At 43.7% G+C, this 25,385-nt stretch overlaps 1 long non-coding RNA gene across 5 annotated transcripts in view; it reads left to right on the top strand.

Annotated features, from left to right (window-relative positions):
- Positions 1-25,385, top strand: part of LOC106021348 — a 150,817-nt gene that overhangs the window by 18,587 nt on the left and 106,845 nt on the right. For 3 of the 5 annotated variants that reach the window (XR_005876289.1, XR_005876292.1, XR_005876291.1), the window contains exons 3-4: positions 871-952; positions 13,955-14,057. This is a non-coding gene — a long non-coding RNA (uncharacterized LOC106021348). Of the gene's footprint in view, positions 1-867; positions 953-13,954; positions 14,058-15,333; positions 16,492-25,385 lie in introns of those variants that run through there. The other 2 variants (XR_005876290.1, XR_005876288.1) reach the window with 2 other exon arrangements.

Below are 25,385 nucleotides of genomic sequence, written 5' to 3' on the forward strand. Positions count from 1 at the left end.
TGGGAAATCAATGGAAACAAAGTGTTTAGAGACTGCCTGTGGCTTGGGGTAAGAGACAGGACTGACTAGAAAACAATCCTGGAACTTATCTGGGGGATGTTGGAATTATTCCCAAACTGGATTGTGGTGATGATTATACAACTCTTAAAAAGTTGCTAGAACATTTCCGTGTGTAAAATTTATGATCTTGCAATTATACTTCAAGTCGTTCAGAATGTCTTATTACTATATAATTCATAATGCTCTCTTATCAAATGCAGCAATCATGGTAGTGCAGAATCTCATGATTATGTATTCCTGGAAACCAACAGTCTCGGTCTTGTAGACATTCTATAGCTGACAGAGAAACAAGTTGATTGGTAACACAGCCAAAGAAAGGACACGGGGAAACAGGGAGCAGGTCAGAAGCCACTTCTGGTCTTTAACAGCAGCCATGGAGATGGCCAGGCAGGTGCCACATGGCCTGCATCTGGCACCCAACACCCCCATCTGAAACTTCCTGTCTTGGCCCTGCAACCTCTATCTGTGCTCTCCTCCTTTTGATTTGGCTTGATTTATCATGGTCTCCAGTGGTCCATGCTTTTTCCTCTGTTGCTCCTCAGCCACCTGTATCCCACATGTCTCATCAGGAGAGATCTTTCTGACAAGGCTTAGTCCCTGTGTGCCACATTTGAAGCTTATAAAATGTCTTTCTAGGTCTTACAAACTTATGCCTAAGCTGGGACTGTTCATTTGTGATTAATGTTACAGTAGGAAATAAATATGGTTGACAATTTCAAAGAATAATTAATGAAATCTAGCCCAGGACTGGATTGTTTAATAATGCCTTCTTTCAACTTCATCTACTCTCACTTTTTTTTTTTGAAGCAGGATCTCCCTGTGTATCCCTGGATGTCCTGAAACTCACAGAAGAGACCTTGCTGCCTCTACCTCACAAATGCCGGCATTAAAGGTATCCACACCACCACACCCGGCCCAGTCTCGGTCCTTCCAAGTACGATTAAGATAGCCTGAGCTCTGGCCATGCTGGTAGATGCACACAGCACTTCCGGGTGCAAGATTTTGTTTGTTTGTTTGCTGTGCTGGGTGTTAAAGCCAAGGCCTTGTACATGTGAGGCAAGTGCTCTACTGCAGAGCTACATTCCCAACCCACATGGGTGCAGTTCCAAAGACATGTAAAGAATAGTCAGAGAGTGTGAGTCATCTAAGTATCAGCCCATTTGGCATACAAATGAAGCCTACTTAAAGCCTACTTAAAGTTGAAAAGGTCCCGCAAGCCTACCTGGCAGCTAAATAATTGGGATTTTGCACTATGAGAGTCTTTTACTATAAGAAGCTTATAGTGCTTTGGAAATTATAGTTGATAATTATTAAGCAGTCATGATGGCCCCAGCACCTTGCTTAATCTTCACAATGTTCCTAATAAAGTAGATACAACAATTATTCCCATTTTACAGACAAGAGAAATGAGAACTGCAGAGGGTCTCTGCTCAAGGATGATAGCTGATAGCACAACCAGGATTCAATCCTAGGTGTTTCCAACCCTAAAGCCATTGCCCATTGTCATTACCCACTACATCTAACCAAATCTCACGATGATTATTGTCTGACTAAACAAGTCACCCTCATTGTAGATGGGAGACGATGAGAGGACAAAGAAATGTGACCCTTGGAGAAGAGTAGGCAGCAAGGTGCCTCTTTGTAGATCTCTGTTCTTGAGTGTATCCTCCTCCCAACCCCTACCCTGTCTTAGCACTTCACCAATTCCTCCCCAGTTCAGACTATCTTAACCAGTGCACTTACCCATGACCCAGCTGTAGGTTCGCAAGTCAACCTTCAGACTCTTCCTTTGCTGGCAGTCACTAGTGCAACTGAAAAGGAAAGGGCCATTTGTATTGAGGGCACCAGGTAATTAGAACTAGTAAAGAAACAGCTTTGTTTGGCTTACATCTAATTAAAAGGTTTTGGCTTCTGCCTCACAGCAGAAAGACAAAGGATTGGAGATGAAGACCATTATCCCACAGTGCATCTCTGCATATTTTAAGTAACCCAAACTGGTCATTTGACTCAAGGTGAATACTTGATTTGCGAATTCCTTTAAGATATCCCTTTAATGCATCTTAGAGCTCTTTGTCTTAATTCAACATCAGACTAGAGTAGCTTGGGGAGAATGATGGATCCTGACAGTGAGTGAGTGGTTGGCAGAACTACATCCCTGGAACCTTTTCCTTATGAAGATATGACTAGTGCTGCCGTCACTGTGCAGAAAACCCTAGTCCAAATCCTAATGATGAAGAGAAAAAACACAGGAGCAAGCTTGCCACAAATGCAGCCTTTCCTGTGTCCCTGCCCCTTGGTTCTCTCCTTCCCAGTGCAAATAATGTTACTCAATAACTTTATTTCCCTGAATAAGAAACACCTCAAGACCACATTCATCTATCTGGCAAACTGGTGCAGAAGAGATTAGTTGCTATCCAGAACTTGGTGCACAAACAACTGCCATTTGGTCCAGCACCTCTTTATAGAAGGCACAGGACCTGCTGGTTACCATCTGAGAATCCTCACGCCTCTACCATGGCAACAGCACACACACACACACACACACACACACACACACACACACACACACACACTTAACAAAAATCTGTATATGAATACATACTTAATAATAGCTATATGTGACGCTGAATGAATTCAGTTCCAAAGCTTAGGCAAGTGTTGTACAGGCACTGCTTTCTACCCTCTCTAGAATATGCCTGTTTTCAAACCATTGTGTTAAAAAAAAAGAAAGAAAGAAAAGGGGAATTCCAAATGGGCCATGTGACAAATACAGGCTTACAAATACTCGAAATACTAGGTCCTGTTTTCAGTTTTTGTTTCACTGAGTCTCTAAAAATGCAAACAATAGAAATTATTCAACCTCTCCTGAGTTCATTTGTAGCTAAGAAAGGTATAGGGCCCTCTCATTTCTGCCGCTAACACGCAAGTTCTAACCATCAATTTTGCTGGTGAAGTTTTCCCTCCAACCTCACATTATGCCTGAGACAGAGCAGGCAGTCAATGATGGTGCTATAGAATCATGATAATGTTGACTCTTCTAGCTATCAAGAGAGCCTGCTGTTAACTGTCTTTCTAGGTTTCAAGCTGTACAATGTAACTTTTATTATCATTATAATTTTTTTCTCCTACCTTGATCATTTAAAAGCTTTCTAATGCATTTAATTACACAGTTTTAAATTTGTACAAGATTGGGCTGAACCGTCATTTAAGATTAGTATTAAATAGGCAAGTTAGCATCCCAGACAAAATTTCCAACCTCCCTTAGCTCCAATTTGGATTTTTAAAAATTCATTTTACTAACTTGTGCAGCATAAAAGATTTGGTTCTGATGTTTAGCTGTCTCAGCATTGAGGTTAAGTGGAAAGGTAAGTGGAAAACATCCTCGTGGGCTCCTGAGCAGAAAGCAGCTGTAGATGCTCTGATCCACTGGCTAAAAAAAGCCTAGCACTGTTCACTTCATGAAAGACATAGAGACAGAACACACACACACACATACACACACACACACACACACACACACACGTTCTGTACTACAATGATACACTCATGTGTACTTCCCCTACTAGTCATCTCACTATTAGAAAAGCAACAATATTAAAAACTAGGAATGAACAGGGGACAGTTGCAAAACCGACAAGTTCAGTTTACCGTTTATGTTACTCAGAGTCTCCAGCACACTTGATTTCTTCCTATACTCCACTGTTTAACTGGTACTAGCCACAAGGTATCCCAGCCAAAAAACGGAAGAACAAAGTACTAGCCACAAGGCGTTCCCAGCCGAGAAATGGAAGGACGAAGTCTATGGGAAAATTTCTGCGTCTTTACCAAACCACAGATCCCGCCTTACGTGTGCTGTGAATTGCCGTGTTGTCTTCATTCACTCCTTCCTTTACCCAGAATCACTTGTGGTCTCTATGCTTAGATTGCTCGAAGTCTAGTGAAAGAGACCAGGGAGTTAGTCTGGCTCCTCAGCTGGGCCAGGACTGGGAACAAGGTGCTCACGATGACCCGCAGCCAAAATGGGCAGAATGTATCTGGGAAAGGAAAAGGATGATGGGAAGTCACCCCAACTAAAAAGACGTGATGGGGCTTTGTCAGTAGAGGAAACAGAGGAAGTGCACGCGACCTGGCAAAAGTCATTGACAGAGCTGGGAGGGGCTGAGGGACTTATGGAACTCCAGCGTTGGAGTGACCCATCAGGGGTCTAGTGTTAGTAACCTACTATCTCTGGGTGTTTGGGCATGCAGAGTTCAAGGGTCCCCGTTAAGGCCATATCCTTGGTTGACTATGAGGAAACATGAGGAGGGCTGACTGATCCACTGAGACAAAGATTCCACAGTATGAGAATCTGGTTTCATTTCCTAAAACACGAGCAGAACTTGCACCTGAACCATTTTTGTTTTCTTTAATACCAATCTAGTCATCCCTTCGTTCCATATGCCAAATTATTGCCTTCACTTGTGGATTGAGGCCAGTCACTCTAAGTTCTCTTCTGGCTTAGTGGCACCTAGATCCTAGCACCTGGAAATTCAAGGCCAGCTTAAGCAGCTATATTATATGGGTTCCTTCCTTCTTCATGGTCAGTTGGCCACCAGGCCATGAGGGCAAAGAGAGCAGAAGTGACAAGCAGGGCCTTGTCTGACCTGTGGTAAAATGGAAATAGCCTTCCAGGAGATTGCTTCAGTGATACAGCTCAGCTTTTTTCCAGAGTGAGGGGTGATACAAAGACTGGGGACAGTGGCTGGGGGATCAACTAATTTGCATTAAGCAGGATGCTCCTGTCATAAGGCTCTGTATGTGCCAGCTGGGTCCTATAGCAATGCTCCTAATATGAAGTCTGATTACCATATGTCACAGCAGGGGGAAGGCTCCCGGAGGAAGCTGTATCAAGGGTCACACTAGAGATAAGTAGGCCTCCTGGCCTAGAGACATACTCCAAATAAGGTTAGGTAGAGAGCAGGAAACTTCCGCTGATGGGGAAGGAGACCTCCATCTTGCACCTAGCACTGAGAGAGCTTCCAGACCATGGTAGACTGTAACCTCTGACCAATAGGGCATCCCAACAATATTATTACAAGGCTTTGTGTAAGTAAATAAACATGTAACTATTTTGATTTCACTCTTTTTTTTTTTGAGGAGCAGGTATTCTTTATTTTCACTGTGTAGTCAAGCCAACTGAAGATGTTAATGTTAACTAACAAAGCCAAAAAGTGAATTTGTACTGAGGAAGAACTAGACTGAAGGACTCTCAGAGATTGGTTTTGGGGACTGAATTTGGGGGTTCTGCAAACAAGGACCAATCACTGGAAGCTACATTGAGTGTGTGTGTGTGTGTGTGTGTGTGTGTGTGTGTGTGTGTGAATATCTGATCTGACTAGGGGTTGATGCCAAGTGAAGTGCCAGGGCAGGAAGTAACACGAGCACTGGATGCAGGAAAGGCTGGACCACTGGGCAGTTTTCATCCTATAACCAAGGACCACTGCTGTGTTTGTATCTTCAGCTGTGAGCCCCAGTTGGAGCTGAGAGATTTGCTTGCATTTCTAGAGCTTTCTTGGGTGATCATCTCCTCCTACTTTCACCATTATAGATATGGTGCAGTGAGCAGTTGCCTGATTTGTCCCCCTTGGGATGGCGCTGCCTGCTCCTGTCTCTTCAGACCATCCCCACCTAAGCAGGTGTCCTCGAGCAGGTGTGGAGCCGGAAGCTTATGCAATTGGGGTGGCAAGTAGGAGGGATGTGTGTGGAGGGGTGACTTTTTTTTAAGATTTGCCTTAATTTTATCTGTATATGTGTGTGTCCATGTGAGTGTGACTATATACTATGCATGTGTGGGTCCCATGGAGGCCAGAAGAGAGCATCAGATCCCTTAGAGCTGAAATTTCTGGTGACTGTGAGCCATCTGACATGGAAGCTGGCAACCAAACTTGGCTCCTCTGGAAGAGCAGCCACATGCTCTCAACCACTGAACCATCTCTCTAGCCCCAAACTGATTTCTAGGTGGAGGAGTGAAATCATGCATGCAGAGTGAACCACCAAATGAATAATTACTTAGGGCGATGAATGAAATCTGAAAGGTTGCCTACATGAGACTTTATCAAAGGTAAGTGCCCGGAAATGCTTTTCCATAAGAATTCTTCCCAACTGCAATCTTTCTGTCCCCTCCCTATTCCAGGCATGGCCAGCACAGCACTCAGTCTCTCACAACTGAATGACCTGAGCCGTATAGTCCATTGACCTCTCAAGTCACCCAGATATGCTTCCAATGGCAAAGCTTACAGGAGAAACACTAAGTGTTGGTTGCCAGATAAACTGTGCTGTTTAGTTGTGGCAATTGATTCCTGCTGTGTTCTAAAAAAAAAAAGCCCTGTTTTACATGATTCTTGATATGGTCATCCTCTTTGCATTGATCTCCTCTGTGACAACATGAGCTTGACCCAGATAGGAAGCTTTTTCAGTTCTAACTTTAGCACCTCTGCTGGCTTTCTGCCTAAGCTGTGCCTAGTAGAATCTGTTTCCCAACCTTAAAGTGGGGGTAATCATATTGACCTACTTACAGTGGGTTGCAAGAAGGATTCTGTTATAGGTTCTCTTTACTCTTAGAAGTTACTGTTTCCAAATAACACATATTTAAGCCAGTGGTTTGAAACCAGTCATTGCTGGATGGCTTCTTTTCATTTAGAGATCACAGACACAGTGAGGAATAGCAGCAGCTAACCCAGTAGAGTTACCCCATCATGGCCTCATCTACCCATCTTCCGGAACAGCCTGCAGGGTGGAGCAACCAGACATTCAGGTCTCTTCAGAAGCTCGTTTGCATGAAACAGGTCTTCTGGAAGTGCCTTGGCCCTGAAGAAGTTGATCCCAGGGGTCACTTGGCCTTGGTGGGTGGCACAAGAGCAACTCAGAAACAAGCAGGAAAGGTTTTGGCTACTAGTCTCAAGGCTTTGGCTATTAGTCTCAAGGCTTTGGCTATTAGTCTCAAGGCTTTGGCTACTAGTCTCAAGGCTTTGGCTATTAGTCTCAAGGCTTTGGCTACTAGTCTCAAGGCTTTGGCTATTAGTCTCAAGGCTTTGGCTATTAGTCTCAAGGCTTTGGCTATTAGTCTCAAGGCTTTGGCTACTAGTCTCAAGGCTTTGGCTACTAGTCTCAAGGCTTTGGCTACTAGTCTCAAGGCTTTGGCTATTAGTCTCAAGGCTTTGGCTACTAGTCTCAAGGCTTTGGCTACTAGTCTCAAGGCTTTGGCTATTAGTCTCAAGGCTTTGGCTATTAATTTCAAGGCTTTGGCTATTAATTTCAAAGCTTTGGCTATTAGTCTCAAGGCTTTGGCTATTAATCTCAAGGCTTTGGCTATTAGTCCCAAGTTCTTAAAGCCTGTAGCCCCATGCAAAGTTGGATCAGTGAGAATAGCAGGGCAGTTCTCCAGGGGAGGCTACACATCCAATCCACGCTTAGAGCTTTTGAGTCACCCCATCGAGCACAAATAACCAGGCTGCCAAAGTCACATGTGGGCCGAGGAACTTCAAAAAGTTAAGGCTTAAAAGGCAGTTTCCTTTGAGTGCTGATTTGGATACATAAACAGTGGCGTGGTTAAATGCCACTCTGTGTTTAAAGTAAATTATACTGCAGCCCTGGAATGTGGCGATGTGAAAGCCCCATGGCAGCAAACAGGGTTGATTCCATCAACTGGCAAGCCAGCTGGCTGAGGTGCTGCATCTTCCTCAAGTTCCTATTCTGACTCAGAGGCCATCTCCAGAAGCATCAGAACTCGGAGACACGTGTGGGAGCACTGCTCAGCTCCGGAAAGCTCGTGTCAGCATCATAGGTCTGCAGCATGGCTTGAGGACCCGGGTCCATAGGTCCTCTATAGGACTGTAGTCACTCATTCTTCATACGTGGGGCCCTGAAGACAACTCAGGCCCATCGTGGCAGCAGAGGTATGAGTCTGGCATTGTTCTGTCTTGGCAGATCCTGAAGAGACAGGACTGCAACTATTCAGCAAGGGGGAAAATATTCAACACCAAAAGGCTCATGGAGAGAGGAGTTTCCCAGAAAAAGCATCCCTAGGGATCAATAGAAATGATGGTTTTGGGCCCAGGTTGTGGGAGTCCGTGTTAGGGGCCCAGTGTGACTGGGATAGCTTAACTTCTTTTTGACCAGAAGGGTACAGGACAATCAGACCTCTCTCATTTGGGAGACACTTGGGAATCATACTTTCTCAGAGAAAGAGACACAGTCATCACCCCTCTGCCCTTCGTTCTGGCACCCAGCCCCCATACATGTGCCAAATCGGTGGAACGTTTCTTGCGGTCTGGGGAGAGTCATTTCCCTATTCTCTCGAAGAGCTCCCTTGGTTAGCTACTCCTGGCATCTGTACTCCTGCTAATTAGCTGCCCTTGATGGATTTATTTCATCCAGTTGTAATTTTTAGAGATGTTCCCAGGCCAGTTTAAAAGTGGAGTGCACAAACCAAACTGAGTGGAAATCAGGTTTGGATGACCTCCACAGAGCGGTCAAGCCAGTTCCCATGGTTTGAACTCTTCGTTCCAGGAGAGCACTAAAGCCGCAGAAAGATCTCACGTAGACCATTTAATCCAGTTGCTTCATTTTGCAAACGAGAGACCTGGGGGCTCACAGAGGTGAATAGCTTATCAGGCAAAGCTGGGCACACCGAATGTGAAAAGAACATCGAAGACACTACAGGACAGCGTGGACAGTCACCACGAGGAATGGCCTTGGCTATTCAAGTTCATCTTTCTTTTCTTCCAACTTGTTTTTTAATGGAGTAATATTAAACCCCTCAAGAAAACACATGGAATCCAGCTGTTGAGCTATTTCAGATATTCCAGAAAATACACAATGTAGCTGAGATAGTTTTGGTAGGGTCAGCTGCTAGGAAACATGAAGCTTCCCAAACATCTGCATGGATCTGTGTCTCGGGTTCTGATCATGCCCTGTTCATGCTATAAACCTGGGTGCTCTGAGTGTGGGGTGGCATCTGAGTCCACTCTCTCTCCAGAACTTTAGAAATAGTAGGGGTGGCTCTGTGAGGTCGGGGAGGCAGGGAGCTTGCTTTATGGGGTTCTGAGAAGAGATCCTTCTTGTCGTATTTATCATGTTTCCAAATGGCACATTTTCCTTTATATCCTGACCTTGGATTTGTTAGAGGGGAAACCCAGGATGCTTTTCTCCTCTCCTGTCCTCTCTTCTCCTCTCTCCTCCTTCTATTCCCCCACTCCTCAAATTCTAGCTCAGTTACTTAGTAAACATCCATCTACAATAAATTCTTTTTTAAATTTATTTTTATTTAAATTAGAAGCAAACCTGCTTCACATGTCACTCCCAGCTCCCTCTCCCTCCCCTCTTCTCTCGCCACCCCCCACCAGTCCCCAGCCCCCCACTCCATTCCCCCTCTGCTCCCCATCTGTCATATCATCCAGGGGTAAATTTTTATATTAGGGACACTGTTGGTTAGTAAGAAGCTTTACTCTGACCTCCTATGATTTATGAAAAATAAGTGTTTCTTCATATTGCTCAATTTTCCCACAGGTTTAAATCCCTGTTTTAATATATACACAGCAAGACTCTTTGTTTTTATCAAATTCAGAACAGTTAGTGTGAAACTTATGTCATGAGAAATATCTGAGGAGTCCAGAACAGCAGGTTCAAATGCGAATGAACAGTCGAGGCAATTCAAAACCTCTGAATGATCCATGGAGATCTTGTCTCACTTGAAATTCCTTATGCATAGGGAGTCCAAGAATCATCTGGACTTATTTAATATTATAAATGCATGTGTATGTATGCATGCATATATGCACATACATATATATTTCACAATAGATGCAACTGTCAATTTGTTGTAAAATACGTTTGTAATTATGCTATAACATTTTGCTTAATGCAATGGAATAAAATTGCTTCCATTTTGATTACATGATTCTGAAAGTAGATACCACAGCATCATCTTCCCTACTGAGTCCATTCCTCCTGTAGATTTCATTATTTCTGCCAGTGGTAGCACCATCTATCCATCACCTGGGACTAGAGAGCTGGGTGTCATTATCTCTGTTTTTTACAGAAATAGGGTCTGAATCCAGATCCTTGCATGTGCTAGACAATAGTCTACCTCTGAGCTGTGACTGCAAGCCCCAGGGGTGTGTGTGTGTGTGTTGTTCATTTTTTTCATTTCTTTTCCCCAAAATATTTTTTATTTAAATTAGAAACATGCTTGCTTCACATGTCAATCCCAGCTCCCTCTCCCACCCCTCCTCCCTTGCCCCTCCACCAGTCCCTCCAGCCCCCCACCCAATCCCCATACCATTCCCCAGGGAGGGTGAGGCCCTCCACAGGGGATCCCTAGGAGTCCTTCTTATATAACACCCTTCAGTATTCATGTTCTATTCAACCTGCCACGGAGACTGCCAGTTTCAGTTCAGTGTTTTGACTCTGCCTAGTTCTCTCTCCACCTCCATTCTTCCTAAGTCACCACTGAGTCTGGGGGAGCAGGAGACACTCACCCCCAGCCCCCCAATAGGCTTCTGTCCTTGCCTCTCTAATCTGCATTGCTCGCAATGACCAGAGGGGGTGTTGGAAGGAGACATAAGCAAATGGACCCCTGCTCCTAGATCCCTGAATGTAGATCTCAATCTCTTTCAATTCTCCACAGACTCTCTAAACCCTAGTCACCTTGGCCTTCTTTAATATCCAAAACATTTCCTTTGCTTCCTTTTCACCCTGAACCACATCTAAGTTTGTACAATACAGGTTTCTTTCTACCCTCAGGTCTTCACTGAATATAAATTTCCAGAGAACTCTTGTACCCACGCTTGTGTAAGCAAAATAATGGAACCCAGAGAATGTAATGATTACTCTAAAATGCAACACTTGGTCCTGTCTTTAAAAGTCTTACCAATGTAGGCTGGAGAAATGGTGCAGGGGGTTAAGAATACTAGTTGTTTTTCAAAGGACCTGGGTTCAATTCCCATAGCAGCTCACAACTGTCTGTAACTCCAGTTCCAGGGCATCCAACTCCCTCTTCTGACCTCTATGGAGGCACTGCACAAGTGTGATACACATACACATATATAGGCAAAACACTCATACACATAAAATAAAAGTAATTAAATGTTAAAGCAACAACAGCAAAAACCTCTTGCATTGGCCAAGCAGTGGTGACACACTCCTTTAATCCCAGCACTTGGAAGGTAGAGGCAGGTGGATCACTGTGAGTCCTAGTTCTACATAGTGATTTCCAAGACAGTCAGAGCTGTCTCAAAAACCTCTTGCAAATGTGTATATTATATTTTAATGTACTATACCACACTAACATATTTTGTTGTTGTCTTTATATTATATATAATTTTATGCATGGTCTCCAAACACCTTGTATGTTTCAACTCAATGTAGGCATATAATAAATGTCCTATCAATTTCTTAGGAAAAGTAGATAATTAATGTCATGCATTTGAAAGTTGCATGTGTTAGTCTAACAAGCATGACTATCCTAATATCACTAAATTCACTTACAAAATCACCAGGTGATTTTTGTTCTTTGATAACTAATAAGACAGATCTTCACAAGTATAAGAAGTGAGAAAAGGGGGTTTAAGTTTCTCAAATTCAGCACACAGGAAATAACAATAACAATGGCTATTATTGCTCTCTTATATTTGCTAATATATGTTAACTGACACAGGAATTAATAATAATTATGAGGTCTAGTGTAGCAGTTCAGTGTTAAGAATATAATATAAAATGATCATATCAGCATAGCTGACACCTCTGTCACTTAAGACATACATTTCTGAAACAATGTTTTGTTCTGTTTTGTTTTTTGAGACAGGGTTTCTCTGTGTAGCTTTGGAGCCTGTCCTGGAACTCTCTCTGGAGATCAATTTGGACTCGAACTCACAGAGGTCTGCCCACCTCTTCTCCCAAGTCCTCAAGATTAAAGGGGTGCCATAACCACCACCCAGCTCTGAAGTAATTTCTTTGTGTCTGAAACATTGAGAATCCTCTCTAAAGAGTTTGTTGTGCCTATGTTCCAGGTCTGTCTAACCATGCAGTCCTTCCAGCAACTCCATAAAGTTGGCAATGGTTTATCTATCCATGTCGGTGTTTGTTTGTTTATTTGATTTTGAGACATAGCCCTGGCTATCCTAGAACCCACTCTGTAGACCAGGCTGGCCTCAAACTCATAAAGACCCACTTGCTTCTGCCTATCAAATACTGGGATCAAAGGTATGCACCACCACTCCAGACTGTTTTTTACACATAGGGAAGCTAGACGTATAGAGAGAGCTTAAATAACTAACCCAAGGTCTCAGGCATACATGCAGTAGTAGGTCTATTTAAATATATGTCATAATATAATGCATATTCCTGTTGGTTATCCCACTGAAGTGTAGTTGTGACACACTGAGCATTGCATAGTTAGATTTCCCATATTGAGCAATATTCCAGGTTATAGAATAACTCCAGGCCTGTCTTTACCAGCGTTCCCTTTTTCTCTCTCTGACTCCTACCTACCTCTTCCTGCTCCCTCCTCCTCCCCTTCTCTTCCTTTCCCTCTGTCTGTCTGCTGTCCAGTCATGAGATCTCTGATGGAGCCACTTTTCTGTCAGGCTATCAAATATAAGGTCAGTGTTCCCACATTCCAAAGGTAGGTCAGAATGTGTGTGGAGAGCAGGGACTTCTGCCAGAACAATGACTCACTGTGTACAATGCAAAGCAGTTCAATAGGAAGTCACTGCTTTAGTTAAGAGCAGTGTGCCTGTCCCCAGGAATGCAAGAGGGCTACCACAGAGCCCTCCTAAGGTTTGAGTGTGGCTTCTGTGACACTTGGGAAAGTCAGACTCATCATAAACAGGTCCTGTTGCTTTATTTCATGACCAAAAGGAGGTGAGGATACTATGCAGTTCTTGATGTTACGACATCATACGTACTTACAGTAAGTACACACAAACCACCTCTAGGTTATTCAGCAGCTAATAATGTAGGTAGTGGGGTAGCTGGTTCCTTTGCATCTCTTTGTGGCTTATTTACTCGCTTCTCTTTCTGACCCAGAGTCCTGTTTGGTAGAACATCTACTAGCCCAGATATGGGATTGTGGTGGGATTGGCCTGGGCAGCTTCCTGTCTCAGCATTTCTGAGCGTGGCCTAGACTGAATGGAAATGACTTGGCTACTCATGCCTCTATATGTGTGTCCTTTTCTACCACTACCTTAGTAACCATCAAAGCCCACTTTGAAACTCTGCTGGTATAGTATTGCTACCGTGTACATTGGGGATCTTCCACATTTGTTATCCCAAGACTTACTATGTCTTTGAGGTTGACTCATGGTTTACATTACCTATGCCCTGTTCCTTTTCTCATCACCCACCTCCCTGAGCATCGATACCAAACCTCCGTTGCACTCCCAATCCCTTAAATTTAAATCAGTAGTTCTAATTTTTAACATCTTAGTCAAATCACCCCAAGCCCTTTAAAAAGTTCTTTCCTAGGTTGTTACCCAAGATAAACTAAATTGAATCCACTGGCATCAGATCTAAGCATCATTCTTTTAAAATTACTCTTATTTGTATGTGGAGATCAGGGGACAGCTCATGGGAGTGAGTTCTCTTCTTCCAATGTGGATATCCTGGAGATAAAACTCGGGTCATCAGGCTTGGTGGCCTCTGCCGAGTCATTTCGCTGGCCCAAGCATTGATTTTTTAATTAAGATCACAAGATAATTTCAGTGTATAGCTGAGGACTAAACTATGTCTTTCAACAAATAACAACACTTTATAATTCACCAGAAGATGTATGGCCGTAAAGCACAGCCACCTCATCCCCGAGTCCTCTCCAAGCTGCTCTGTATCCAGACTCACCCTGCTCTGCTTCCTTCCCCAGGCAGCCCCTGCTCTGCGGCAAACACGCTCTGCCTATGCTCTTTTTACCCGTATCTTCCGTGTATTGAATCTCTTCTTCAGGACCAAGTCTTGCCCTCCAAATCGTAAGTAAGCTAAAGTCTCCTCCATCTCTAGAAGGGTAATCCTAGAGTGTGCCATTTCTCCACCTGTGTCCCAATCTCACTTCTGTTGTCTTCTCTCTGGAGTTCAAGACTTTCATAGTTTGGCTAAGTCTTACCAGTCTCTCAGAACTCAATGGGCTTGGCTCTATTGTCACACTCTTCATGAAATGTTTCTAAATTTGCTGGCTGCGTCACTTGGCACCTGCAGTTGGAGTAATCTATTTTTCCTTCTTCTTCAAATGTACGATGCTCCCTGAGGGCAGGAACTATGCAGTCTTCATCTTTGTTGACACTGGTACCTGGCTCACTGTAGGTGTTCAGTCTATGCTTGTTGAGCAGCATTGCAGGAACAGTTCTCTACCTGAGCAGAATGATGTGGTCTGCCTGGCAACCAATGAGTTTTATTTGTTCAGGCTCTCACTCTCTAATTCGAGCAAACAAGGGCTACAGAACTCAAGTAGGACATTTTTTGGAGTTTTATACCATGTCACAAGATAATGACACATTTACTTTTTAAAGACAAACTCTTACACAAATTTAACATATAATTCTTCTCACCAATATTTCTGCCGTCTCCAAGGTCATTGCCTCCACAATGACCAGCAGTAGTCAGAAGAAAGGAGGATCAACACAAGATGACTTCATAGTATTAGTCATTAAAATTCTTAGTTGGGCAGTGCTGATGCAACCTCTAATCCTAGCACTCAGGAGGCAGAGGCAGGTGGATCTCTGTGAATTCAAGGCCAGCCTTGTCTACACAGTGAGTTCCAGGACAACCAGGTATATATAGTAAAACCCTGTCTTGAAAAACTAAGACAGAGCCAGGCGGTTGTGGTGCATGCCTTTAATTCCAGCACTCGGGAAGCAGAGGCAGAGGAAGGCAGATCTCTGTGAGTTCAAGGCCAGCCTGGTCTACAGAGCTAGTTCCAGGACAGCCTCCAAAACAATACAGAAAAACCCCGTCTCGAAAAACCAAAAAAAAAAAAAAAAAAAAAGAAAGAAAGAAAGAAAGAAAATAAAAACTAAAAAGAAAGGAGAGGGGGGAGGGAGGGAGGGAGGGGAGGGAGGGAGGGAGGGAGGGAGGGAGGGAGGGAGGGAGGGAGGGAGGGAGGGAGGGAGGGAGGGAGGGAGGGAGGGAGAGAGAGAGAGAGATTTGGTACTACCTCCCTGTGCTGACCTATCTCACCAAGCAGGGCTGGGTCGCAATAGTAAGCAGCCCTGGGTTGACAATTTCCTGTTTCCTTTCTTTTCCTTTTAGACCCACACATCTGTCCTCTGTCATACTCCAAATGTTTGCTCTTGAGGGAGGAGAGCGCTCCCTTTGTCATCTCATTAGTTGTCTGAGTGGATCTAAGAAACTCCTCACCCCTGCCCCCTCTTCCTGCCAAAATTTTATGAAACTCAAGACTGCATGTACTCATAAGCACCAGAAAACACCTGTGAGCAATTAACCACACGCCCTTGATTTAGAAGCCTTGGAAATATGCTGATGGCCCTTAGACCGTTGTCACAGGTCTATAATTATGTAAGACCACAACTGAACCACGCCAACAGGCCAATTACAGGAAGGGTCATTATTTTACATACAATGTGATGCTGCCTCTAAAAATAATTCTGTCCAAGACCCCAAGAGAAGTACTCTTTAGAGGGGACAGTCTTTAAAGAGTCCACATGTAGGGGTTGGGAAGGAATAGGGTCTAACGGCATGCCTCTGAAATATGTATATGAACCAGCATAGGGAAAGGAAGTCACCAAACTCAATGAAAATAAATTGCTGAATTAAAAATTCCATTTAAAGTTGTCTATCCAGGAAATGTTGCATGTAACTCTTTGTTCTGCCCAGCCCAGAAACAATCTCCACAGGGTTAACAAAATAATTCTGTAAGCAACCCTGTCTCCCAGAAAATGCCCAAATCCTCCTTTTAGTAGATCATCCACTGTCGGGTTGCAAAACAAAAAGATTTGTCTGATCCTTTTTTTATGTGCAAGAATGAGTTCTTATCCTTACACGGGGTACATTATTTCACATTTGACATGGGCAAGGTATTAAAAGGGAAGCCTTACAGCACTGAAGAGTGTCATCTATTTCTGGAATTAGACTCTAACAACAGGGCCCTAGAAGCCGGTGTTCTTAACCAAGTGCAGATGTGCCTGGTGAGTTCTGAAAAGTTCCATGATGGCCAGACACTTTCCTAAATCTTTGTAGTTTTCAGGGCAGGAGAGTGGTGGTCTATGGCTGCATCCGATACAGTGTCACTGTTCCATGTGGCTACCGAAAACTTTGTAAGCTGTCGCCTCACCTGAGGGGAGTAAAAGACTGAAATTCATACTTGATTGTGACGACTTACAGTGACAAGAAGAATGTTGACCAGCTCTATTTAATAATTCTGTTAATTAAAGATGAAATTATATTTTATATATGTTGAACTGTAATTATTATTAAAATTGATTTTACCTTTCTTTTTACTTTGAAAATATATGGCAATTAGAAAAACTGAAGTTAGTGGCGCACTCCTTTGATCGCAGGACTTGGGAGGCAGAGGCAGGCAAATCTCAGTGAGTTTGAGGCCAGCCTGGTCTACCAAGAAAGTTCCAGGACAAGCAGGACTGTTATACCGAGAAACCCTGTCTCGAAAAAACAAAAAGTAAAAAGCAAAAAAAAAAAAAAAAAAAAAAAAAAAGGAAAAAGAAACTGAAGTTGCACAAGTAGCTCACATTATATTTCTATAGGCGATTAGTGATCTACCACTTTTATTCGAATTGCAGAGGACACTTTCTCTTAGAGAAAAGATGGTCTTGTGAAGATGTGCAGGCTCACACCTCAGCCTGTACACGATGACTTAGTGGGTCTCTGATGCAGCTCAGAACCAGTACACTGTGACAGCAGACTTGGCAGACATCGCTGATAATTGTCAGACTGTGACAGCAGACTAGGCAGACATCGCTTGTAATGGTCAGGAACAGGGCGACCCACCCATCAGTCCGCTGACCACTTGCACACAGATTCTGGACTCGCCCACTTTCTAGATTCAGGACTGTAAGTATCCATGGATCTGCTGGGTCTACCTTTCTGGTTTCTCCACCTGAGGATTGAATAATTCAGCAGCTCTCACCCTAATCCTGCTCCCCTTGCATTTTCTATCTGGGTCACAGTCATCTATGGCTTCCTCCTCTCTGAATTGCATGCCCACACCCAACATGCAAACAGTCATTAAGACCTATCCATCTCCCAGTACACCCTTTTGGATTTCATTGTCACCACTGTTTGGATTATTGCTATAATCTCTCAACTCTCCTCCTTCACATCATCTCCCTCACTGCGGTTAAAAGTAATTTAAAACATTCACAAATTTTAGTAGATCGCTCCCTGGTTTAAACATTAAGCTGCAAGCCCTTCATAGTAGTCAAATTGTTTCTTCATAAGCTGCCTCTGTCCTGGTTCTGCATCTATTTGTCTCCCCACACAGGCTGTAGCCTCCAAGTCTACGAATTTGCAAGCTCTCCACTGGATTGCCTTTCCTTCCCTTCTCCTTAAAATTCACTTTATCTCCATTTCCACACACTGTAGCAAGTTTGGAACTTTCCTTCACTCTTCTGCATTTAATTCCCTATTGTGGCACAAGTTGACTTTATTTGTGACTTTCTGTGATTGTTGCTTAGAAGATTTCTGAGAACTGGTAGGGATTATTTGACAGCCAGAGAAATTCCAGATAGACAATGCTCCTACAGATCTTTCCCAAGTACAGCTCTCTAATTTTACGAGTTTGAGTTTGAAGGAACCTTGGGGGTCTTCTGCCCCCTCATCGGGAGTACACAGTGGAGGTGAAGCCATCCCTTAGTGTCTCCTGTCTCATTGCATGCTCAGACCGATGTTCCAAGTGAGCATTTCTCATTATACACATTTTGCAGGATAGAAAATCAGGCCCCTGTGATTTAAGCAAGGTGTCCAAAATCATGCAGCTAATTGCAGGGCAAGATAAAAATTAGAACTCAGGTCTTTTTCTACTTGGGGAAGCCAGCTTTCCCTTTCTCACAGCTACTTAGATCTTGAAACACTGTCTGAGCTACTCGGGCATAAATAGGGATGATAAGGAAGGATGGTGTATTCACAGAGAGAGATGGAAAATTTGGGGGAAAGAAGCACATTATGACAATGAGGCTGGCTTTATCCCCAGTGCTGTGGATTATTAGCTGTCTAATGAAAGCACTTGTCTCAATTGCATTATCTGCTAAGTGGAGAGATTTGCACTAACTATATTTATTGTTAGTAGAAAATAAGGGTGAATTTAAACATAAAATTGGGTATATGAAAGCATTAAATTTACTGTTTTGTTTGTTTTTTAAGACAGGGTTTCTCTTGTTACAGCTCTGGCTGCCCTGGAACTCACTCTGTAGTCCAAGCTGACCCTGAAGTCACAGAGATCCACCTACCTCTTCCTCCCTAGTGCTGGGATTAAAGGTGTGTGCCACCAATGTCTGGCTTAATTTTACTGTTTTTAACTTGCAGATTTTTAGGCATTTCCTTTGGCACTATTTTGTGTGTCACAGAAATGAATGGTTATAACTACAGAATGCTTGACAACCACAAAAATGAAGAGAATACCACTGTCAAGATCACTTATAGTAGGCCAGGTGGTAGTGGCAGCTACACATACCTTCACTTGGGAGATGTTAGGCAAATATATCTCAGAATTCAAGGCCAGCCTGATGTACAGAACAAGTTTCAGGACAGCCAGAGCTACACAGAGAAACCCTGACTTGAAAAACAAAAACAAACAAACAAAAACAACCAGGGTGGGGGGAGGTGAGAAGTGGGGAGAAGGGGAGGGGTCACTAGTAGTGGGTCCAGAGAGATGGTTCAGCAGTTAAGAACATGCACGATCACCTGGGGCCATGTTGGTGCCTGAGGGTCATGCTATCTCCAGGGCCATACAGATTGGGGTGGCCTGCACTCCCACCCAGGGCTGGTGACACCATGGCATGGGATGCTGCCATTGGCCATGTCTGGCTCTGTGGTCCTGCTGCAGCTGAGGTCAGTGTTGATGTCCATTGCACTGTGTTATTACAGGGGCCCATGCGAACCATGTGTTGAACCATGAATTGAACCATGTGTTTAAGTATGAGGCCAAAAAGGCCATGCTTAGATGACCTGCCCCTCACTGGCCTGGGGATAGCTGACCCTGCCTCATGACCTGTCACTGACCTCATAGGAAAGTTCTCCCACTTGGGAAAGCTAGCCCCACGCTAGCTAGGTGTGGTGTGGTCCAAGCAGTCTGAAGACCAATTCAACTATCATCCAGATCCACAATACAGGGCTTTGAGTTGGCACTCCCCAATGTCTGCCCCATCTATGACCTGCTGGAGAACATGAAGGGACAGGTCCTATGGAACCATGGCTGAGCAGGATATCCGAGAGCAGTTATTGTGAGAGTCCAGTATTGATGGTATAGCAGAACCCAGAGGCCTTGAACCTGACCAGCAACACGTTACACGATGAACACTCCCAAGTGAAGTTGTTTGTACAAAGGGGTATAGTGCAAGATACACAGCAGCTCCCAGAGCCACTAAGATGAGTGAAGAGACATTGGAGAGGCAGGAAAGACCAAGGAGTGAAGTGAGTTTTTTGTTTGTTTGCTTGCCTGTTTTTTTTAATTTTAAAATTAATACTCTTATTTGTATTTTTAATTTTATTATTTCTTTTTAAGTTTTCCTTTGACAGTGTGGGGGGCACGGTACAAGGGTGAAGGACAGATACAGGGGGACTGAGAAATGGGTGGGCTTGGGGTGCATGATGTGAAGTTTCCAAAGAATCAATAAAGACAACTGTATCTTCACCACTGGAACTGTTCACAGCCGTCGCTGTCTGTCAGCCACTGGCCTCATAGTGCTGAGCTGTGGAGTGACTGATATCTAGAGAAACAGTGCTTCTCAGCCTTGGCTACACTTCAGAAAGGCATGGAAAGATCAGGACCCTCTGCTGATCAAGTCTCTACAGATGGAACACACACAGTCGCTTTTATCCAAGCCACCCTGGTGACTCCATAATGCTTAAGAGTCGTGGAAGGAATTGAGTCACCACCACAAACTGATCCAAAGTTGTTTATGTAGATCCACACTCCAGTGACAGCGCTCTTCCTATCAGACCATTCTGTGCATTTCCAGGCGGAGTTCTGGGAAAAGGAGGCAAAACTGAGGCAGACAAGCACAGGGACCCCACTTGACTTGGTCTATGTGCACACCCCTCTTCTAGCAATTGTGAGTTTGACGGCCCGAGATGCTTACTCTATGTGCATACATACTCCATTCTGAACAATACACCTAGCAACCCAACACCAGATTGCCACCTGCGCTGAGGTTCATGCACACCCCTCTTTAAACAATAAGAGGGCTTCCTCCTCCCCTGACAATCCAACTTAGCCAGATCCTATCCAGTTGTAGTCTTGTGTCTGGGTAGAAGGGTGGCAGATCCAAACAAACTGAACTGGGTTGGGTGCATGTTCAATAAGGCAAAATTGTGTACTGTAGAGGCGATCCCCTATTTACCATCTTAAGTCTATTCAGAGTCAGGCGTGCACAATGATTAAAATCAGATGCATTGCAGGAAGGAACAGACATAAACAGTTGAGAAATAAGTATAACCTAATCTATCGGTCAAAACAGAGAACCATCCAAACCACATCCCTTAGCAAGTGGCTCCTCCCTCCTTTAGAATCCCATAAAAAGAGACCTAGGGTCCATGAGTAATCTCACTCAGGTGTCCCCAATCCCTTACATCATAATCAGTCTTTTCTATTACTTCACTTTGAATACAGTTCCTTTGGCACTTTTGCAAATCTCTGTGAGCCTTTGTTTCAATTCTTTGAATAGGAGGCCAAGAACCCAGAACACTGGGCCTAGACTCAAACTGATATCAAGAAAACAACAAAATAATATAGGAATTAAATTAAAAACTTTCTATACGTTTATCATTAGTGCTTTTGTCTTCCTGACCCTTCCTAGCCTCCTTCTCTATGTTTCTCCTCCCTAAAATGATTCCTGGCCTTCATGCTGTCTCATGGTTTCCGTGTGTCATAGAGCTGAGGGCAATAGAAAGATCAGCCCATTTCATCCCCCAGTGTATTTGTCCTGCACATTCTCCTGCTTGCTGCATGTCTGGTGTCTCAGGCCTGCGTTTAAACAAGCCACTGGATTTTGGAACTCTGACCCCATCTTCACTTCAGTCACAGTATAAAGGTCACGCCCATCAGCAATTTTCATCACTTTTTTTAAAAATCAATCAGCCACTTCAAAAGGAGACCCTGTTAGGCTGGAGAGATGGCCCAACAGTTCAGAGCACTGGCTGCACTCTTCCAGAGGTCTTGTGTTCAATTCCCAGCAGTCACATAGCAGCTCACAAGCCAGTTGTAACTGCAGGCACCTAGCATGAAATGGTACACAGATGTACATGCAGACAAAACACTGTTACACATGAAGTAAAAATAAACTAATTTTTGAAAAAGAGAGGAGACTCTAGTGGGAGGCTGGGGTCTCCTAGGACTGCAGAGTATTTAATAGTTTCTAATTTAGGACCAGAAAAATATAAATGTTTCCAAAAATAGAAGTTGGTATTGTTTTCTGTGTTTTTTCCCCAGAATTAGAACCATATTAAGTGCTCTTGAGTATTTTGACATTTGCAGGGAATATTAGAATGGAAAATGATACCTGGAGATGCTATTGGCCACTGAAATTTCTTAAAATCTTTATTATAATGATAGGAGATTGGGGATCAAACTCAGAGCACACTGTCTCTGAGCTACACACTAGTACCTTTCATATCCTTAAATTTAGTTGCATGATATTTAAAATTTATTGTTAAGTTTGTTGTGGAGGTTTGAAAGAAAATGGCCCCCAAAGGGAGTGGCACTCTTAGAAGGTGTGGCCTTGTTGGAGTACGTGTGGTCTTATCGGAGGAAGTGTGTCACTGTGGAGGCAAGCTTAGAGATCTCATATATGCTCAAGCCATGCCCAGTGTCTCAGACCACTTCCTGTTGCCTGAACAAAATGTAGAACTCTCAGCTCCCTCTCCAGCACCATGTCTGCCGTATACCGACATGTCCCACCATGATGATAATGGAATGAACCTCTGAACTGTAAGCAAACCACCATGAAATGTTTTCCTTAATAAGAGTTTCTGTGGTTGTGGTGTCTCTTCATAGCAATAGAAACGCCAAGACATTTGTTTGAAACTTTTTATTCTAAGTAGTGAAAAAAAGGAAGCTAGTAATGGTCAACCAATGAAAGGCAATTATTTTCCTTTCTTCATGGAAACCAGCAAAAAAAAAAAAAAAAAAAAAAAGGAATGAGAAGATGGGCTTTAGCTTTCAACTTTTGGGCAATTTGAGAACTTTTGGGGGAAAGCAATATGGTAGAGGAACGGTGACCTGAAAGGAATACAGATTCGGCATTTATTTTCCAGCTCCTTCTGTCACCGGTCCCTAGGTGGAGGATTGTCCTGGGGCTGAGTCTGTGACTAGATCAAGGAGGAAGAGACAAGCAATGCGGGGAAATAACAGAGTTTTCAGAGTACTGCCTATTGCAGCTGCCACTGAACCCACAGAGTGCCAGATGCCCAACCTAGCAGTGACTCTGAGGCCTGGGTAGCTGGAAGCAGGAGGGTCAGATTTCAGTCCAACCTATGAACAAAGTTCCCCTTAAAACCTCTCAGACTCTTCTCCTGAGCCCAAGCAGGCTAATAAACAGGGCCTTCAGAGTTTGTGACCTCAGACTTTGTGTTTCTATGCATGTTTGCGGTGAGAAGATCCATAATCTGTACCGTTCCATTCTCCAGGTCTGTGCTAAGAGATTAAGATGTATAAAGACAGCCTAGTTGCTAACACAGCTGTGGAGGATCTGAAAGGTCCAAAGGAACCCACTGTCTTGAGCTGAGTCTCCTGCCAGCCCCTGTCTCACCTTCAGTTAGAAACTAAACACTGTTCTGTGTACTAGTCCCACGTATGAGCCCATGGATTTTTCTGAGCCACAAGCTCAAAAAAAAAAACCCTACACAGAGACTTATTAATTATGAAAGCTCAACCTATAGCCTAAACTTGTCCCACTACATCTTATAGCTTCAATAACCCATTTCTATTTATCGATGTGTTGCCATGTGACTCTTGGCTTTTACCTCTTCTCCTGCATGTCTGTTTTCTCTGCATCTGACTGGTGACTCCTCCTTTCTTCCCAGAGCTCTCTTTCCCTAGAAGTCCCGCCTATACCTCCTGCCTACCTATTGGTCGGTCAGCTCTTTATTAAGCCAATCACAGTGACACATCTTCACACAGTGTAAAGGAATATTCCACAACACAACTCTAGTCCCAGAATCCCTCATCTCTCACCAGTCTCAACACACATGACACTGTGAGCTCCCTAATACCACTTGGATGGAATATGCACCCCATCCCCCACGGTATCCTTTGTTACCTGTGAACCTTTCCCTGCCTGGTGAATCCCCTTCTGTCCTTTACTGCTCAGTCATAACATAACCACACGGCCTCTTCTGCTGGCCCTTCACTTCCTCCCAGTGTTTTCTTCCACTCTGTCCTGAGCAGTACACATGGTCATGTATGTAGAACAACCCCAGTATTGTCACTGTGTGTGGCTGCTCTCTTCCAGTTGTCTGTGAAGTCCAGAGAGCACAGATCATGGTTCTTTCTACTCCAAACCATAATTGAAGACAAATAAGACAAAAATGATATGCAACAAGGCCAACAGTCTTCCTTGGATCCTACACATAACGTTACAAGGCTGGGGTAATCAAGATCAGGCTGCCTGATCAGGCTCTTAGGAGCTCTCCTGGTCAAAATGTACATTTATAGCTGATTCTTTCACACATTTTAAGAGATACCATTTTTAAAAAAGGCAATCAGAGAAAAAAAAGGCTACTAAGAAATTAAAATAGAATATTAAAGAACATAAAAATTCAATGGGATGTTTGGAAGATAGACTTGGAGCAAATTAGAGAGTAGAGAAGCCATTCAACCAGAGTAACTTTGTGTACCCTGCGCTGGGATAGCTCATTGACCTGTCTCTGTCCCCTGGGCTCCTTCAAAGCAGGAACCAAATCTCTTTCTCCAATGTTTAGTACATAATAGCTCCAGGCACATTTCTACCGAAGCAATGAAGGGCGAGTGCTTGAGTGATGGTTGAACGAGGGCTCGAACGAAGGTCGGCTATAAACAGTTTTGGTATTTTAGGAAAAGAATGGTGAAGAAGCACCAGGGACCTCCACGCAGGGAAGGGCCAGGCAACGGAGACAGCAGTGGGTGCTCAATGTCATAACCGGAAGAAGGGAAAGATGGACCTTCAGGTCGTTGTTTACTAAGAACAGCATCAGGATTTCTCATGCTTTCTCTCCCAGAGCTTCTATAGTTATCATTGTCTTTACCTGTGGTTTTATTTTCCAAGGTTTCAGTTGCCTAAAAGGTAACTATGGTCCAAAAATATTAAATGGAAAATTCCAGAAATAAATCACTCGTATATTTTAAATCTTTTTATTATAACATATTGGGGTGATTATTATATCATTAGTTATTAATATTAATATCTTACTGTGCCTAGTTTACAAATGAATGTTTATTTTAAGGATGGATGTATAGGAAACAAAAAGAACATTAATGAAACCCTATGCAGATGAAAGGAGGCTACCATGCATATTTTCTGGATGCCAGGACAAGGCTGTGCAGGGATACCTATCTGTCCAAAGAGTCTAGAGCCAAAAGGTCATTCAAGGACCTTGAATTTGAGGAAAAGAATCTGACTGTGTCTGTGTTGTCTTGATGCTGGCTACCCTCTCTGGCGCAGTTCATGCCAAGCTTCCTATGAGTCCTGTTTTCCAGGCCTTCACCCAGCCAGGGCTCCCAGTTTCTCTGAAGATCAAGGCTTCCAGCCAGGATGCCAGCTCCCTCTCCCAGATTATACAGTCACCCCCGCACCCCACTCTCCACTCCGAAAACCCTGTGTAGGAGAGTGAATAGCTGGGTTTAGGGCATAATGGGTTTCTTCTGTTTTGTGTTACTGGATCTGATGCGTGTACATGTGTGCAAACACACACACACACACACACACACACACACACACACACACACACTGCCCAGAACCTCAAGTAATTACAGTAAGACGACTTGGCTTCCTTCTCTTGGCCACAGCAGACATACGGGAGCCCAGACACTGCAGAGAGGACACAGTGACTAGAAGATGGGAAAGACAGGGACTAAGAATTAGGGGCTGTGACAGAGCCTCAAGCTCCGTGTGACACTGGGAAGGAGGAGGGGA

The sequence above is a fragment of the Mesocricetus auratus genome, unplaced genomic scaffold (genome assembly GCF_017639785.1).
Source record: "Mesocricetus auratus isolate SY011 unplaced genomic scaffold, BCM_Maur_2.0 Super-Scaffold_15014, whole genome shotgun sequence".
NCBI lineage: Eukaryota > Metazoa > Chordata > Mammalia > Rodentia > Cricetidae > Mesocricetus > Mesocricetus auratus.